The sequence below is a fragment of the Carassius auratus genome, unplaced genomic scaffold (genome assembly GCF_003368295.1).
Source record: "Carassius auratus strain Wakin unplaced genomic scaffold, ASM336829v1 scaf_tig00003559, whole genome shotgun sequence".
Taxonomy (NCBI): Eukaryota; Metazoa; Chordata; class Actinopteri; order Cypriniformes; family Cyprinidae; genus Carassius; species Carassius auratus.
The window spans coordinates 51453-64833 of NW_020523529.1; the positions used below are offsets into that span (position 1 = coordinate 51453).

The following is a 13381-nucleotide window of genomic DNA, read 5'->3' on the forward strand; positions in this document are numbered from 1 at the left end:
ATGCCATTTTAGGAGACCAAACTCTTGGGGCCACTGTATAATACTTGTTTTTGCAGTCTCTCTTTGAGGGAGAAAAAAAGGTAGCCACAGTGTGATATATGGACAAACAAAAACAGGTGAAACTATGTAAACAGTGTAATCTTCGGATGTGTGCCTGCGCTCGCCATGTGTTTGCTGATGACCAATGGAAACAGCCTCAATTCAGCGCTTATCTTGTGTACGTGTAAAGCAGACAGTCTATGTAAGAGTCTTTGAAGAGCGAATAAGTTAATAGACTGAATTATTCATTACTGTTTTATAACATGCTTTAGGGTGAGAATGGTGCTACTGAGTATATTGAAGTAACATGACGTCAAACTAAAGGTTCCCCGCATATTTTTGCTATACAAAGATATCTAGAATTTACAATGCTGTATTAATAATAACGGTAAGATAAGAGTGTGTAACTATATATATCGCCAAAAGTCTCTGAAACGAACCAACAAAAGTCACACACACCAGACAAAGTAACAACACTTAGCCTACGATTTTTTAACAACTTCTACGATTTTAATTGCAAACATTTTTGGCCAGTTCGTCGATAAAGCACAACAAGCAGGCCTACTATTATTAAATAGGATATCACTTTATTACGTAAGTACATATGACAAATATGTCACAAAAAAATTAAGTGTTTTGTTTAAATTTGTCTTAGACGTGAGGCTAACTTTGGTATCAAATTATAGTTTGTATCTTGAGACGACTAACCTCGACAGATTGCGTCTTGAAAACCTGTAGATTTAAATGTTAAACAAGTAAGCAGAAGTTAAAATATCCTTTAAAAACTGACATTTTTGCAAAGAGGCAGAACAACCCCTCTGGATTATTTATTTCGCAAAGTGAGGAACAGCCCATTCAATGGCTTTGTAAAACTCCAATCAATCAATCAAACCAAATGATGAAAAAAAACTCTTTGGTGTTCAGAGTGTGTCATTATGGATCAGTTTTGTTTGAACTAGATTGAGGCCAAGGACAATAGAGTTTCTTCTGTAAGTCTCAACTCTCTTCCAGTTGTTTGTGAAATCTGAGCAGGACATTTAAACTTGTTCTTGTTATATAATGATGCCATCTAAAAAAAAAAAAAAAGAGTGCAAACTGCCAAGCACAAGAACCACAACATTTCCCACTGGGACAGTCTATATCAGGGACCATGAACTTACAAAATGTTCAAAAAGTATAGAGAAAGTATGGTAATGCCTGTTATTTAATTTCAAATATATTCAAAACAGAAAGTGGCTGTCTCACAAGAACAAATACATGAATAGACATATAAAATGAAAGAAAGAAGGAAAGAAAACACTTTTGCTCTTTACAGGTAACTTGATTCCGGCTGAGGCAAACTGCACTGGCTGGTCGACTGGAAAACCCAGGAGTGAAACTCTATCATGAGATCCCTTAGAGGAAGGAATCCCTCAAAAACAACAAATGTCCCCTTTCTTTTATTGATGGTGTGTGTGTGTGTGTGTGTGTGTGTGTTTAGTGTGTGTGTGTGTGTGTGTGTGTGTGTGTGTCAGGGTGGAGGGATGAAACACCCTTTTCGGAAAGAAACTGCTTTTGAAAAGAAAGAGTTGCAGAAAACACCAATGTATGACTCATCTTAATTATGCTGTTATAGTAATATACATGCACATTATATTTCAATGTAAATGCTAAATAATGACAATATACAATTTTGTCTAATAACTTCATTAAAGTTAATTGGTCAAATAAGTTAATTTACAGGATATTCAAACAAGTAAATCACAACAACTCTGATGTTCTGGTATCAGCTCAAATCTATTTGCAGTTGAGTGCGTTAAGGATGTATTTGAAGGGAATCTGATTAAATATTTAAATGTGGCTGATAAGACATCATCTGTAAACCACATCAGCTCTCTCTGTTGCCCTTGATTTGCATGTGTACAGCACGTGTGCTAATCTTGTAATGATTTTCTACTATTCTACATTCTGTTATACATAGGAAGTCAATGAGAAATGCAGTGCATGTGTATGTGTGTGTTTAATTAAAGGTGAGTGCTGACCGAGAGAGGAGTGTGTGAACTGTGCTGTGAATGTGGCACGCCTTGGGGGCCAGGCCAGACCTGAAAAACCAGCTACCGCTTTCAGTCCAGAGAGCTCTGATATGGCACGTCGTGTCTACCATCCCTCGCTTTCGACTTCTTCAGTTCATAATCGCGCCTGAAGTCGGTCGTTTCACCTGTTCAGACTCATCTCAGGCAGGTTTCTATTTTGTTTTTAATTCCCAGCTCTGTTAGCGTCAACGTGTGTGTGTGTGAAGGAAGGAGCGTGTGGACTATGCTCACTTCAGTCAACTGAAGGAGGGGGAGTGGAGGAATTGATACTGTGGAGAGAGAACTCCACAACGGGGAACTGATCATACAGGTAAGCCAAAGCAACCAAACCTTACCCATTATCACTTTGCACCTTGAATTTGGTGTGTGATTTGTCACCTATCATCTTAGGACCCCTAAGGGTCCCTGGCTGCATGCCTCCAGGTGTGTGTAGGAAAGATATTTAGATTGACAGACTGTGTATATTTAAAGCGAGTTGAATAAGTAACTGTTGTTCAACTCACAGTATCTGTTGTACAGCCAAACAGGTGCAAACCACACAGTAAAAAAATTATTTACCTAGTGTAAACAAACTCATCTCAGTAGGTAGGATTGTGTTTTTTGACAGAAACACTGTAAAAAGTGATCTTGAGGTGAGATTTGTATGCAATCAGACCTTTAAAAATGACTTTCTAAATGAAGTTATCACATGAAACACCTGAGATTTTAGTGTGAGAAACAATAAGCACTATGTGATGTCATGATTTAGAATATTTGATGTCAAGCCTTGATGTTAGTTTCCTTCCACTTCCTTTGTTTCGGACTAATGTCTGATCATATGATGAAGATACTGAACTAATAAGTTCCTGGTAGGAACTATCGCAGAATTGCTTTTCCCTTTTTTGAGAGGACCCGAGAGGATGTTCTGTTTTGTACATCCTCAAAGATTCGGAATAACTTTAACTTTCCTTTTCACTTGCTTTTGATGTAATTTTAGACTGACATTGCACACAAAGCTCTGGCAGGGCAGTCAATGTTTATTGTGTTCTGGCATTCAGGAACAATACAGGAGGTTCCTGTAAACAGTCAGGTTGATTTCTTTTAGATTTAGATGAAATGTTTCGATGGTGTATTTTGAAGTTTTTTTTATATGTGTAATAAGTGTGTAAGGAGTGGAAGACACGTTTAAAAAATCTGTCTTGAGACGGACACACACCTGTAACGGAAAGTGATGAATGGGCCATTGTTTGAGTCAGGGGAACTGAGGACTGTTCTGGTGTGTATAGAAAGGCTGTAGTCAGAGCTGTGACGTGCACTGGAGGCAAGACATTCGTGAGCGCACCTGTGATCTAATCAGTTTTTTTACTGGTTAAATATTTACCCATGATCTTAAACCAAATCGATCACATTTATGTTGTATTGTGTGTTTGATTGATTGATTGCTTCACCAAATCGACGACAGTGACACAAATACTTTTATGAATTTGACCTACGGTTTATCTAATTTAGTTAAAAATAGAATGGTGGATTTACATTACATTAGGGACGGGTAGTTAAGTTTTAGTCAGAAGCAATCATGACAGCTTGTTTAAAATGATAGAATGAACAAATATACAATTAAAAAGCCAACTGTTAGAAACGGATGAAGTGGAAACTTAATAGAAGTTTTCCAAAAAGTTATGACCACACCTTCATTTCGCTTGCAACAAGTGATTAAAAATTATTTCAAGGGAAGATAGAGATCGAGAAAGAGTGAACGACCACAATGAGTGCTTTCTAGAGATCTTTCATGAAAAGATATTTAGACTTATATATACAGAAGCCTAAATACTTTATTATTATTATTATTATTATTATTATTATTATTATTGTTATTATTATTATTATTAATATGCTATTAATGTTATAATATGGTGTGCAATGAGATTATAACATCACACTTTTTTCAGCAAGTTCAGCAAAATATTTTAGCATTTATTTTATTTTACATTTTATACACCAATACTTAACACAAGCTTTTTTCACACTGTGGCTTTAATTGTATTTCTTTATTTTTAATTAATAATTAATTTTATTATAATAAAAAAATATTATATTTATATATTTTATTTATTTATTTATTTATTAATTATTATGTTTTTTCAGTCAAGATTTCAACTGTTGAGTTCAGTGTAGCTGAAATGTGGCTCTGGCAGGATTCATGGTTTGTCTTGTTCTGTCCCAGGCCTTTTGTTCATCTGTGAGTTTAAAATGGCTGTAAATGAACTCAAGTGGCACAAGCTGACACTTGAAACCTCAGAGTGTATTATGGTCTGTTTTATGGTGGTGTGAAACTGAGCTCCATACTGATGTTCACCATGTAGCTCAGGCAACAGAATTTACAACTATTTGCTGTTCTTCGGTGGTACAGACGCTGTATTTTTCTTTCCATCAGCGCTGATTGCTTCTGTTAGAAATACGTAGAAGAGCCAACCTCGGACATTATGGCCTGTCTGGAACAGAAGAGGCTGTTTTACAAAGTCGTGCTGAAAATAACAAAGATGAGCCTGGCAACTGTATAAATAAATGCAGATTATTATGGTATAAATTTTGTCTCAGAAGTAAAGTTTTCTATCCTTGTTTCAGATCTAGATTATTCTGATTACTTCCGCTTCCTTGAGGTGATAAATAACAGATGGACATCTGTTGATAACATGCTGTGTAATAAATATGTAGCAGTTGCTCATGGATTGTAAGGCACAAAAAATTTCTTAAGAATTTCCAGTATTAAAATTCTGACTGAAGCCAAAAAATAATTATAATAATGCTCTCTAAAAATGATCGTAACGAATTGTAAAAGTAGAGGAGATGCACACAAACAATTAACTATCTCAAATATCACCTGATATCGATAAATCTCTCATTTTCCATAACCTTAATCAGACCAGGCAAATGAGCTCAAAATCTTTGGTCGTATTTCACTCAAAAATCCATCACAGTTAGACAACTGCTAAACATATTCTTCACAGATTTGCTGATTGAGACTGAGAAGACCTGGTTCGCTGTGAAGCCCACGCTGTCAGAATGTGTAATAGCTGTTATGGAACTGAAGGTTTTGCATGTTTTGTAGTTGCCGGTCTATTTGAATATAATCAGCAGGTGAAGAATAGACTTCACCTGTGCTTAAAAGTCTGTAGGAGGGAGAGAGTCTGCAGGACTTACACGTATGAATGCATTTGGTTGAGTGATTCGGGGGGAAATGGATGGATTCATGTGTGTGCTGGATGGTTAAGCTTTTTATAGCCAATGCCATTTTGTTTTGAAGCAGCTCTGATTGTATCGTCGAGGATACTCCACAGTCATTTAAATCTAAGAGAAGCTGGATAAATTTGAGGCTGCGGTGAGCTGCTGTAGTGCAGGACATCAGTGAGTTCACCGAGTACAAAACCCTGAAGTGAATCTAATTTCTTCTGGTTTGAACCATTCCTCTAATTCATTTCCAGAAACACACTGGAAAGACTGTGCTGTGTTTTGACTGTGCTGAAATTATGACTAAAAAAGGGAAGTTGATGGGCGTGAGATTTATTGCTGACAGATATATGGGAGAATTATATACTCTTCTCCACCTATCTTTAACAGATGGACATCAACACACAATCACTCTGTCAAGTGACTAATGTACATAAATAGGGACCTGTCATGAAATATAAATCTTTAAATTGGTGCCAGATAAACATTTCGAATTAGCAGGACAGCTCAAAAGCCATCAAACAATGCAAATGTTTTGAGATTTCCAATACACAATTGTGTCTCTAATTCTCTAGTAGTTCGGTAAACATAACGAATCTTGGTTTCAATGTGGTTAAATTCCCCAAAACAGCCATTTGGCCTAAAAGACGTCTTGATTTTTGTTGAAGGCAAACAGCTTTTTCAAAATCATTAGAGCTAAAGGCACAGCACAAAAGGAAAAAAACATTATGTCGTTCCAAACCTGTGACCTTCGCTCATCTTCATAACACAAATGAAGATATTTTTGATGAAATCCGAGAGCTCTCTGACCGTAATTTTATGTGATACTCTCCAGAATTTTAACGATGTTCTTAGTACGTTTCTGAGACTTGGTCATGGTGGCACCATTGCTGCCTATGCAGAGTCAGAAAACTCTTGGATTTCATCAAAAATATCTTCATTTGTGTTCTGAAGATCAACGAAGGTCAGGTCTTACAGGTTTGGAACGGCATGAGTGTCAGTAATTAATGACAGAATGTTCATTTTTGGGTGAACTATCCCGTTCAAAACTGTAAACCAAAGTGGTATTGTATGTTTCAACTTTTTTCCTTGTTTTTTCAGGACAAATCTAAAGATGCAGAGAGCCGTCACAGCAGCCGTGACCCAGTCCACAACCACACAGAGCACCACAGTCATCACCAAGTCTAGAGAACAAATCCTCACGCAGAGTACGTTACAGATCTGTACTGAGTTTACTGAGACACCACACGTCAAAAACCCATACTAATTAGTCGTTCTGTCTACACTGGATGTCCACTTGATGTCCACTGGATTCTGTTTCTGTCGTACTCCATGCATTTTCACAACTGACATGGAGGACAGACAGATTTGGAAAACTCATTTCAATATGTTCTTTGTAGACAAGTCTCAAGCTCACACTGAAATCTGGAAACATGAGCATTACTTCACCTTACTTCCTGGAACTTGTTCTACAGCATATTTGAAATAATTCACATTCAATTTTGTATGGCGTATTCTACTATTGTTTTCCACGTTTTGTGATCATATTAACTTCTTTAAATTTGTCTTTTTTGATGCGTTTCACTATGTTAGATTTTTTCATATAGAATTGTGCTCACAGAATTTTTTTTTCTTGCACTTTTGACTTTACTCATGTTTATGTTTTCACTGAATGATTAACAGGGAATGTGTGGTTTTTCCAACCCATAATATGTCTAATAAATCATTGTCTATATTGTTGTGTTCACAGGCTCAGGAGCCATGATAGCTGTAATCGTCATTGGTATAATCATCATTCTCACATTTTTGCTGATTATCCTCAAGACATACAACAGGTATGGCAACATTTTGATGTGAACCATAATGAACGAGTTACATACCAGGAGGTGAATACCTTGTCTATCTCCTCACAATAGCAGAACAATTTTAGACAGACCTTGTAATGGGGACTAAAAATAGATAAAGACCTATTCATTTCAACCAGGCTCACACTACATTCTCCAAATCTATTAGTGGACAAGAACACTTAAAAATGTTCTCAGGGCTGAAAGGAACATGTTTTGAAAGACTTCATAGCTGTTTCATTACAAGAACTGAGCTGTTGTTTATCATTTAAAGGATGCACCAGTATTAAAACCAATATTAATTGGCAGATCATTTTTTTTCCCCATGTTATGGCCAGAAAATAAACAAATGGCCAATATTAAAATTCTACACTGTAAAAAATTATTATTATAATTTTTTTTTCAAAATTGTAAATACAGATTATTGGGGCATATATATATGGGGCATATATTTTAGTCATTCTACCTAAAAATTTCATGTGCAATTCAGTGTTTCTCGTCATTTCTTTGTGAAATCTACTAGTAGTGAAAATAGATTTGAGGTTCTACATATTTTTGTCAGTATGTACTATTTTTGTCTGAAGAATAAAATAAAATAAAAAACACTAAAGCAATATTGTTTTAAAAGCTACAATTTCAATTAGGCATCAAAATCCAAGTACAGTATTAAAAATCTATATTAATTTTCCAGATTTGCTAATTAATTTTAACAATGTTATTATTGCTTTGCAATGCAATTTTTTTCTTCCATTGAGGAGATGAGCATGAACAACTAAATATCGAATAATTATACCACTTAATTTTGTTTTTTGTTATTTATCAATCCATTATTAAATTTATTTATCTTACAGGAGGACCCATGCGAACAGGATGCTGAATGGAGGCTCCAACAAACCACGAAAGAAGGTGTCCTCAACTACCACCAACACAAACCTGGCCATGAGCAACGTGGTTGCGAACTCAGTCTCTGGAAGCTTTGCGCAGTCTAATGCGTCCTCAGAGAACGGGTACCGCATTCCTCGCGTCGACCTGGGAAACGTGGATCTGAGTAATGGGGAGCATTTCAGCACCAACAGCGGCTCAACTATTGTGACGATACATGACATGCCATCAGTAGATAACACATAGCAGACATTATCCGGACACTTGGATGATACTAACATGAACAGAGAACCAGTGGAAGAGGCCCAGTCATATCTGAGCACCCACCATTAACCGAACATTCACTGCCCGTTTGGGATTTTATGGAACTTTGATAAAAGTCCACTTTAGAAAAACCTGTATATGATATAGAAGAACCAGAGGAACGCTTCAGACGAGTGTCCTATCACTTGAATGATTCTAGTTTTATTTTTAGCACTGGATTTGGTGATGAAATGTAGGTTAGAACATATTATACTACCTTGAGCTGAAAACTGTTTTTCTTTAAAAAATGGAATTGGTGGGAGCCAGAATTCAGTTAGAGATGATAAGGATGCCCGTTAATTTAACCATGACGTGCACTCTATAATAGCGAGGTCTGTCAGAAAAGATGTTCAAACAATATAATATAATGTATATGTTTTACATTTATGCATTTGACAGATGCTGATTCATTAAAAGTATAGATTTTGTTTACACAGTCCCTGGGACTCAAACCTATGACTTTGACATTGCTAGTGATTTTAGAAGTCTTGTCTAGTCTAACATGTTATTGTTGTGTTGGGAAAAGACTCTGAGATGTTACATTGTGAGCTGGGCATTTCCTGTGTGAAACAACCACAATGCTCTTTTTAAAGAGTTAGTTGAAAAGATTTCATTCTCACTGAACTTGCTTGTGAGTTTGCAGTTTAATCAAACGCGGTCAGTGGATCTTTCAGAAATATTAGAGTTTGCAGCTGATTACATCACTGAATAATGGATCATTTATCAGTCAGATTTCAAATAAACCAGGAACCACTGTTCTTTTTAAACATAAATATACAGTTTTATTCTAATAAATATTATTCTAAAATATATAGGTCAAGATAAGATTGACTCAGCACAATTCATGAATTGTCCATTGTAATCACATTGACTGGCATATATATAATGAGAATCACTACAATGACCATCAAATGGGAACTAAACTACTTTTGTAATTTGGCAACTCAAGAAAGACATTTGATTTCCAAACATGGTTTAATTGTAGGTTCCAACGTCTATCATTTGTCAATTGTTAGTCTGAAGCTGTATTTAAAGTAATGCAGAAAACGTCTCCAGACTAACCTCAAGAAAATTTATTCACAATCTGCAACAAAACTAAAGTATTGCATAAGAGTAAAAGAAAAATACAGCAGCGCTTGATTATATAAACATGTAGAAACATTTTTTTTTACGGTGAGCAGTTATACCGAGCTCTCTGGCTAATGTTCTAGTGCAACATCTCAACAAAAACACTCAGGCACGAGATCAACTTTTTCTTGAGTAGATCAACTCACATTTTGTATGAGAAAAGACATTTTACAGCTATAAAGAAAAGATGCAAGAACACATACTTTGAGTACTACTCCAAGGCAACCATGTCAAGAAGATCAGTCCTTTCAATGCAACAGTGTCTTTATTACACCTATGATAGTGTCTTGTGTTATTGTTTAATATCAAGTGCAAAAGAGAATTCAAAGTAATGGATACTTGAAGTAAATGATTGTTAAAAGCCTTCCTGAACAGAGCTGAGAATGGCGTACATCGTATTTCAACATACCGAGTGTGAAATTGTCCATCTTGGATCTAGAGTCCATCTATTGCTGAAAAATATGGTTAAGTGAAAGAATGATTTTTTTTATTATCTGTATTTTTCTGGAAAGGAATTACTTCGAGACCAAAGAGACTACATATAAGGCATTGACCTGAAACACACTCAGTTTGTTTGAAAGAAAAACAAAACATAACGCTATAAATTAAGTACAAATAGAAGCAGATTTCACCTGAGAAGGAAATGGTGCCACAACAAGTATGGCACACGTCACATACACTCAACATTATGGCCTTTGAAGTTAGCAGAATACTGAGAAATCAAGTTTTGGACACTGGTTCGACTTGTGGTCAGATATTATTAAGTGCTCAGTTAAGTGCAGTAATTCTGTGGGACTTAAGACAGTTGGGCCGTACTGGCTTGGTTTCACGCTGGTAAGTGCTCATAACATCCAAAAATTGTGCCAGTTATTCTCACCTGATCTAAAGTTTCATAGCCAATTGTTTGGTCTTTGAAACCTCTCTGCGTTATGTTTTTAACGTACACTCAAAAAAATTATTTCAGCAACAGCAGAGAATTACAGAATAGAAAAATAAATATGTTCACCTTTCACTGAAGAGCAAATTAAATGAGACATACAATATTTCATGACGCAAGAACTCCACGCTGGATCACGTCTGAACCGTAGCGTCTAGTCATCGGGCTGCGAAGTCTTGGGCGTGACACCTCTTGCCCTGCTCTGATTGGCCAAGATCAGACTCTTCCACGTGGCTTCGGTTCTTCACTTCCTGTCCGCAGCCGGGTCCTAATTTTGTGGGGAGGAGGCGGGACTTGTATTAAACGTTTTTAAGGAAGAATTTTGGTCCGCCACGTCATTTCCGTCCGGTCTATCTTTCCCCTTTGGCGTTCTTTCACTCCGTTTAGGGATTCTGAAACTGCCCCAGTTTTTCAGATGCCGCCCATTCGGCACTATTTTTCCCTGATGTTGACATGCGTTCGTCTTCCTCAGTGATCCGTTATATGTGTTTGAAGCAGTGACTACAGAACTAGCAGTGGTTCTGCTGTGAGACAGCAGTAGTCTGTCGTCCATGTTGTCATGCTCAGTCTCGTCCTTCACCGTGTCCTCCATAGACTTCGACTGTCTCAGTTCCCACAGCTTGCTCCTCCTCCTCCTGTCCTCCATGGGGCGCTCACTTTCCTCATCTCTTCTATGAGGCTCACCTCCCATCAGCCTGCCCTCCGAGCGTTTCGCTGTAGCTGATGCTGCAGTCTTACAAGCTCCAGAGCCTGAATCGATGACCCCAGAACTGGGCACACTGTCCATGACCAGGCTCTCCAGTCGGGGCATCTTTGCAGGCTTGTCTGCTTCAGTATGCTTTGAGACTCTAAAAGGGTTGCTCCCTTTCTCATGATTTTGAACAGCGGTGCCCAGGGCACTGTTCAGGCCGCAGTGACCCTTCAGAGGCTGGGGGGATGTAGGTACAGGAGGTGCCGTCCGAAAGTAAAACATAGCCTCCTCCAAACGTCTAGTAGAAGATATACCTGACCAGAAGAGAAGGCAACAGTTAAAAAAAAGCTAAAAACAGACTAGACAGATCATTTATTCATCAAGTGCATGCAGATTGTGTGATACTAACCAGCGACGCGTCCCTGTTCGAGCAGCCTGACGTGGTGATGAAAGATCTGCTCCTGCACTCGGCACAAGCTTCGTTTAATTCTCTCCCGACGACTGACCATGTATGTCAAATTACGCACCTGAACACACATATATGTAGGGGAGAGATACTAAATAAAAAAATAAATGTCATTTCCTCAACCTCATTCATTCATTTTGAGAACAAAAATCAACATACGCCTAATATTTTCTCATCTTTGGCACGCAAGAACCAATGTGGGTGTGTTCTTGCATGACAAGCAAGCATGACTGAGCTTTCGTTCACCATATTTGATTTGCTCTATGCAGGTACAATGCATAGGTACAGGTACAGGTATATGAACAAAGGCCTAAATAAAGGCTGTTCATTTAAAGTGATCGACTCTTGGTTTCACATAGATAACTTTGACAATGTACCTTACAATTTTCAACTAATAGTGTGTGATTTGGTTGCATGGAATTTAAAAGAATAATTATATAATTATAAAATATCGTAATTTGTGTACCGAGGATGAACAGGTTTGAAAGAAACCACAAGAGCATTAATAAATATAATTTTCAAATCAGCAGTGCCAATACAGCTCATAATAATCTAGAGGCTTAATAACTAATCTGTTTAAATATTGTTACTGTTTTCCAGTGAGAATAAAGTTCAGGTTAGCAATCTAAAACTGTTGTTGCTGGAATTCACAGATAGTTGTCACCAGAATTCCATCTGGTATCTTATTACCAAAATAATTATTCAGATTCTTTCACTACTGACGTCTTCACTCATAGCCTACTATTTGAAAGAAAAATGTTTGTGTGTATTTTCTATTTGGGGTTGGCCTGGCAACATATTTTTGTCTAATGGGAAAGATACAGCTGTTGAAATGACTGTGGCATGACAAAGCAACACAGAAATGATGACAAATGTTAATTTTAAAAACCTGAAAAAACTGAATCCAGTATCTGGATCCTGGGCCCTGGTTATTTTCAAACTTCACGACAAAAACCCACACTGAACTATGAGCAAATCACTAATTGTTCATTTGAAATCATGAAGAAAAGGCAGAGTTGGGATCCTGCCGTCTAACAGTCCTGAGCTGTGATTGTAACGTAAAGTAATATGGCTACAGAAGAGCTTTGCAAAACTTACCCTCTCTAGATCCTGTCTTAAATGCGTGAAGAGACGGAGTCGCCGCAAAAGAACTTCCTGTTCCCGCCGGGCAAGGCTGTCCTCTTCCTCTTTCTTCGGCATGATGAGCGGCTGGTTAAAATTCACCTTTCTTTTCAATTTCCAGTATTGGAACAGGAAGTCCACAGATTCCAGGGGCAACTGCAGGTGCTCTGCGACTTCATCAGCGGCGACGAAGCAATAGAACTCGTCCTCCAGCTGCTGGACTCGAAGTTTGCGCTCGCTGAGTCTGGTCTCTTCTGGGTTTTGTGCGAGTCTGGGCTGTGATGAGGATGACGTGTCCACTCCTCGAATTTTTCCTCTCTTTTCACTGGTCTGGACCTTCACTGGCCTGTCATCATCTCCCTCTTCCTCATTCCAGTCCATGCCTGAGTGTTTGGGACAAAAAGACTTAAACTTGACTTCATCCGCCTCTGTGAGGATTGTGTTCATCTTCAGCCCACACTGCAGACCGCAAGTCACGTGGAACGCCACTCGGCAACTTTTGGCAGAACACTAGTGGGATTTAGAAATACAGGATCTCAGGATTAAACACAGAACACGGGGAAAATGGATTATTAATAAATCAAAAATTTCTACATTTAAGTAGCATGGAAAAATAAAAATGCAGTCATCGAAGCCACTGAAGAATGATGTTACTATTGTTACCTAAAAACGATTATTTCTAATCGATAC

General features: G+C 37.6%; 1 pseudogene; it reads right to left on the minus strand.

The window, feature by feature from the left end:
- Positions 1–9648: 9648 nt before the first annotated feature.
- Positions 9649–13201, minus strand: LOC113070243 (protein Jade-1-like; annotated as a pseudogene).
- Positions 13202–13381: the final 180 nt, after the last annotated feature.